Below are 6,831 nucleotides of genomic sequence, written 5' to 3'. Positions count from 1 at the left end.
CAGTGTTTGTCAAATCTCTGAATAATTAGCTAGAGTATACTTATTTATTCATATTTTGCATTAATGTTTGAGTCCTGACATTTACATTCAACCGGGTTCCCAAGTAGTTAGAAACTAAACCTGCCTATGCACCGCGCACACCTTATTTCTCTTGCTATTCTCAAAGACATGACATTGGCTTTGTCATATCAAAGAAGCTATATCTCACATAGATGGCTACCGGTGATATCTTAAAATTACATACGAAACAGAAGCAATACTAAAAACACCTCCGAAGAAATGGAAACTTTTGTAGGGGACAGACCATTAGAAAATTTATAGGGGGTGGACAAAATCCAAAAAAACATTGTGGTGGGGAAAATGTCAAAAAAAAATTCATGCATCGACCCTCACAACTATTTTCCAGCCATCCCCCCAAAAATTGCAGTAGTTTTGACCCCCCCCCCCCCCCAAATATGCTACAGAGCCAATGGAAGAAAACACAATTCATCCGAGCTGAAAAATCCCCACCATTCCCTAGAACGTTTCTAATGGTCTATAGCTCACATAGCTCATCATCATCATCATCTCCTTTATTTAAACACAGATAAGGGTTTATAGACTAGATTTGGAGAATTAAGAGACAAACTTAAATCAAAGCTCTTTGGGTAAAAGGTACAATCTCTCTATAAAAATACACCCGGATGTTGTCTATGTTTGTACATAAATACAAATGTATCTCGTCAAGTCCTGTCAGTACTTAAACGTTCGCCAATCCATGAAGGATAATTCAGCAAAAGAAACTCTTTGCTGTGTACTCTTTCAACCGTTCTCATTGGTGGAAACAGCTAATGTTTGCACTTATTTTGCAATAGAGTTCAACTATATATGTTGTGGTTTCAGCGTTTAAAAACACTGAAAGGAAATCGTTTTCAATTTTTTAACAACGGTTTGTTTAAATTAAGCTGAGAAGCATTTCAGGCGTCAAATATTATACACTTAATGTCCGGTCTCAAGGGAAACAGTTTTGTTTTCCCGAGAGCCTCAATGTACGACAAATACATCGTAAAATACGAACAAAAGAAAGCAAAGAACAGACTAATTTTCCAGGCATTTTCGAAATCCTTCTGCTCCAAAAGTTGTTTGACTTCATTTTTTAAATGAAAAGTAGAAAGCGCTGTATTAGCCTCAAACTGTTTTATTGTTTTCACGAACTTTTGAAGAACTAGCAATAAATTTCCTGGAATCGCTGAAAAGTAAGCTTCAAAAACATCATGCCACAATCACGCCACCGGCCTTGGTCATGTTTTGATCACGCGCTTTTTCTAGCTATTGATCACGTTCAGGTCAATGTATCTCGATCGGGATACATTTAAATTTATGCAAGGTCACGTAATCACAATGAGAATCGTCTTTGAGCAAGAGAAACTGTGGATTTATAACAATTCCATTTGTAATACCTTTTACTTGCGACAGTTGTACAACAAGTATTCACTTCTATTACATGAACATGTCGATAAAGCCCAGCCAAAAGTTATAAGAATTGTGTTATTCTCATTTCTGAGAAAAGAAGACAATAATAAAGGGTTGATTCACGGAATTAACGAGCATTTAAGGGGAACCCCCTTGTTATTAATTTATTCAACTTCCTGTGCGAACTTTGCCCGGTTAGTTGAGTGAGTGCTTTATTCATGAACAAAACTGCTTCATGTTTACATATTTCAACGATGAATTCAAATGCTCCGTAACAGAATTCCCTTTTGGACACCGTGGTAAACGATATTTCAGGTAGGTATGATTTGTGTTTATTGTTTGTTATTGTATTAATTTTAGACCGCGAGTAGTTCCTTTTTCCCTTGTATGTTATGGACCATCGAGCGAGCGGCCGCACGAAGTCTACTAGTAGTTTTTCTCGCGGAATCCCAATGACTCGAGCGTTCGACTTCTTGAACCTGCCGATTACTCTGACTAAAATTAAAGTCGTTTTCCTTTGAACAATCTTGGATAGTCGAACACTGACCTGCATTTTTAACACCAATTTTTCGAACTTTCCCGACTTCTGGAAACCAAATTAGTTTTCTTCCCCCTTGAAGGGTCGAGAAATCAAATTCAATTGTATACGTCAGATTCGTAGATGAATAGTTTCTTTCTCTCGATTCATGACTGTGATATATAGATTAACTCCTGATATCTATGCCTGAATAACTGCCTTTGAAATATCAGCGTAATACCTGCAGTCAATGTAAAAGAAGACTGTTTACTGCGTGTGAAACTGTTTCAAAGGCTACGCTGCCGGTTTGTTCTGGTAATGGGTAATTTTCATTATGGCAACTGGGGAGGATATCAGTGCAACATACTGACAACATTGAAGCTTTCTTGCAAAATGTACCCGCAAAATTTCAGAAACTGGCCGCCAAATATTTTAACTGTTGTATGATTTTTTTTTTCAGCAGATTAGCTTGGGAAAATGTAACTGGAGTTAATAGTTTCAGGTTGGTATATTTCTTCTGTTTATCGTATTTACTGTCGATATTTATTATGGATCCATTAATGTTGCGTTGACGAGAAATTTTAGTGATATTCCGCAGAAGTTTTCGTTGCTTGCGAAGAATTAGACTGATGAAGTCTTCATAACTACGGTTACAAACTACGTAGATCGATTTTGAAAAGAAATGGGCTCGCTCTCCGCAGCTTGCATGTTAAATGAAACACTGAAACCGGAAGCCAATAAATATTTATCAAGTCGTCGCAGACAGGGTACCAGTAAATAAAGGGAGGCTTGTAAGAATAATTCAGAGCAAAGAAATAAAATGAGCTTATATTATCCGGTTCTTTTTTACAGTCCCTTTCCTGGCATTATAAACAGAAATCGTAAATGTTCTAGTAAAGTGAAAATGTCGAGTTAGTGGTTTCGGTTTCGGTTTCGTTTCAGTGAATAGGGACAAAAGGGCATAGACATGTATCTGATTAAAATGCAAGAAATTCTGAATAGGTCTAAATACCCTGACGCTTAATCACCAATCTTACTGATCCAAACTTACAACATGTGCCCCCGTATTATGTGGAATCAATCCAACAACACGAGCAGTTATAATTAATTTTGGAGAAACCTTTCACCGAGTGTTTTAATAACAGTTAACCAGTTAAACTAAAATACGACATCTAAACTAAAATACATTTGTTTACCTTGATTTAATAGCTTAGCACTCACAGAGGAAGAACTGAGAACGGATTGACAGACATGAAAATCCGACGATTTCCGACCACTCGAAAAGGAACCAAACGATTTTCTCGCTTGAAATGGAAACGAATATTACAAAAAGTTTTAGACACAATAAATTTCAAATATAAAATGACGTTTTGCATTTTAAAAACATGTTTCGATCGAAGCTTCTGCCTTCCTCAGTGCCAATGTTACAGGAAATGCCAATTTGAACATACAGGAGTAACTAATAAATGCAAAGTAATGATCGTGCGGATTACAAAGATGGGCTTTAATTAACGTGTTGCTTTTAAATGGAGAGGAATAATGATAAAGTATTTAAAGAAGATTGTTTTAAGCCAATCTGTTTTTCTTTTCTAAATTTTCGGTGACATCTGTTCACCTTCATCAGAGTTAGTGAAAGTTTGTTGTTCACTAACTCTGATGAAGGTGAACAAATGTCACCGAAAATTTAGAAAAGAAAAACAGATCGGCTTAAAACAATCTTCTTTAAATGTCTTCTACCAATCGCACTACTGGTTCCAGTATTTTCAGTAATAAATGATAAAGTATTTTTGTCATAATTATACTTTACCACTTTTGTCATAATTATCCTTTACCAAGATAGACAACAACAACTTTTTCTAAGATCGAAGTGGCTATAAGCCATTGAACTCGGAAAATTATTTATGAAAAAATAATCAAAAATCGCAAACTTTGACAAATATAGATTTGCCGTGACAGATTTTGTTAAACTTTCCACGCGTCAGTTTACTCAATCATATCAACACATCCAAAAAAAGAAAGAAGAAAAAAAAAAAGAAAAGAAAAGAAACGCTGAAAAGCTTCGGCGAAAGTTTTCCACGAGTTTGTACCCAGAACGTAGAGCCACTACCTATCCCCAGTTCCTCGGAACTTGGAAAATATACATCTGCTTTAGCCGCGAAGGACTTAAAGACTTTCATTTTTAAGTAAAATTTGAGCACCAATCAAACTTTTAACTACAATTTGAACCTACATATTTTTCCAAGAAAATTATAATGGTTCTTTTCAAAAATTCTATATATAATAAAATCTTCAACTTGGCTGAAAACAATTTTAGATTATTGAACTTAGGTGTTCGATGAAGTCACAAACTGCAAAGTCAAATAGATTGTTCTTTATTAAGAATATGTACCAACATACATTTTTTTGCTTTAACCAAAAGAAGATATGCGCTGGGATTTAGTGTCCCACTTTTTCCATCATCTGCACGGCCTTTTCAATTTTTAGATGCCAGGGGTTTAATGGCAATTTCTAAATAACCTTCGTTTTGCAATTTATCAGTAATAAGCTGAAACCAGTTTGCAAAAAATATATATGTTACTTCCATGTGGAGTACTATCCGCACAGACTTCAAATTAACAAGTTACTTGACATTTTAACTTTTTCTAGTTCAAAGGATGCGGGAAGGTTCTTATTGCACAGTTATATTATTTTATAATTATTATTATCATGTTGCCGTCCATTTCTGTTTTGCTTTCTCCCTCTGTATCGGGTACACCCCCACGGGGTACTACATTATATCAACTGGTGTATGGTGACATTTTGGTTTTGTTTACTGGTTTGAAATGGGGTATTGATTTTGGCCCTTTGAAGTTGACAGGAGCAAAGATCTAAGTTTTTGTGTACCCACGAGTAAGAACCTAACATTTAAGAACCTGTTAGGCTAAAATTTGCAAAGTAGATACCATTTTTATAAGAACCTGTTTAGCCTAAAATCTGGAGACAGGTTCTTAATTTCTAAAATTGATTAAAAATGTTAACTTTTGGGAAAATATGATATGATTAGTGCTTCATTTTGACATAAACACTATGTGGTATGCAAATTTTATACAAGAAAAGGACGAATACTACTAAAATCTCCATAACAACATTGAAATTTTTTCTCCAGAAATTAAAAACCTATTAAGAACTTAATTAGCCTAAATTTGTGTTAAATAACCGTTTTTATGTTTTTTCTCAAGCATCTCAGCGGTCCGGAATCCTCAATCCTTGAATCTGATTGGCTAATTGCACGCGCTCCAGCGGTCCGGATTTTCCCATCCGGACCCTGCGTACGGACCGCGCACGGCGCGAAATCATTTTGCAGCGTCGGTCTAACGAACACATAAAAGTTTTGCTCTCCAAAAACAAAAATAGCTGTTCACCAACCATTTTCAATGCTAAAGGACAAAAAAGCAGTGGAAATAAAGGCCTCAAAGTTCTTCAAAAGGCGAGTATTTATTTCTTTCTCAACAAAATCGAGTTGTAGTTTACCGTTCGTAGTTTGCCGTTTGTTTGTGCATTTCGCAATGAGTTTCACTCCATTGCGGAAAACTTCACCGGTTTTAAGAGTTAGACTCCATCTATGAGTTAAACTGCCTAGCTTAGCTGACACGTTATGCTAAAACAATACACTATTTTCCATCATTCAAGGAAATGAGATTCTTTGATTAAAAACGGACAAATTAATTATCACAATTTTGTGCCGTACGTAGACACTACGCATTTCATTCAGTTTGGCACTGTTTTACTTTATCAGAATAAAATTCTGCTTGGAATCAACGCAGATATTGTTAATTTGTTAAATACAAGTGTGAATACATTGTAAAACTGCAATTCAGTCAAAGAGTATTTTTGGTCAGAGGAATAGGAGCAAAGTTGCTTTCAAGACTTTTCAAAACGGTTATTGAGAATGATTGTTATCGGAAAGCCGACATCGATTTACAAGTGTTTAGTTTTATGTCACATTTGTGTTATGTTTATCACCTCATTTGCTTTTCTTGATTCTCTGCGTTTTAAATTAAATATGCCTTGCCTTTCTTGAGTACGGTTCATTTTAAGCGAAGCTATTTTATACGGAATAAAATGGCAAACAGCATTCTTCACTCTTGCTCGTCGATCGAGTCAGACTCAACATTGAAATCAAATCCGCGCGTATACAAACAAAGATTTTGCGACACATTTTTTTCTCGGTTCCTTTACCAAACAAATTAAAGTAGGAAAAAATAGAAACGTTATTTGCCGGCCTAGGTCGGTCCGTATTGGGAAAAACTGTACCCTCGGTCTTGAGCACGGCCCTCGGCCTGCGGCCTCGGGTACAGTTCCCAATACGGACCTCCCGGCCGGCAAATAACATATATATGTAAGAACCTTTTTAGGCTAACCTGAAAACAATAGGTTCTTACTCGTGGGTTTTTACTGTATTCAGGCTCACACGTTTGTCGTTAGTGTGTTGATTACGGTAGCACAGTGTATATTAATGTTTGGACGGTCATTTTCCCCAGGTTTTAGCGTTTGTTCGGCGTTAAAACACAACAAACTTAGACAAAACATAGACATAAACTGAACAGGGACAAGTATAAAACTGTCTAGAACTAAGAAAAATTATACAGACCAACTGTCAGAAAAACACTAAATCCCTGCCCCTTTTCCTCCTTCAACCCAAAATGCACCCACCCCTTTACCTTCGCGGTGTCAGTTCCATGAGAGACACGTGTTTCTAGAATATTTACTTTTTTTTTTGAGTTTTAGTTCTTATCCCGGTGAATAGAGTGCCACCCCTCCTTCCAAAAATAAACGGCACGCAATGCATGCAGAAGCAATAACGATTTCCAAGGGGGTCTTAA

This window comes from Oculina patagonica, chromosome 8, assembly GCF_052425735.1.
Source record: "Oculina patagonica isolate OP01 chromosome 8, crgOcupat, whole genome shotgun sequence".
Lineage (NCBI taxonomy): Eukaryota > Metazoa > Cnidaria > Anthozoa > Scleractinia > Oculinidae > Oculina > Oculina patagonica.
Note: the sequence above shows the minus strand (reverse complement) of the source record.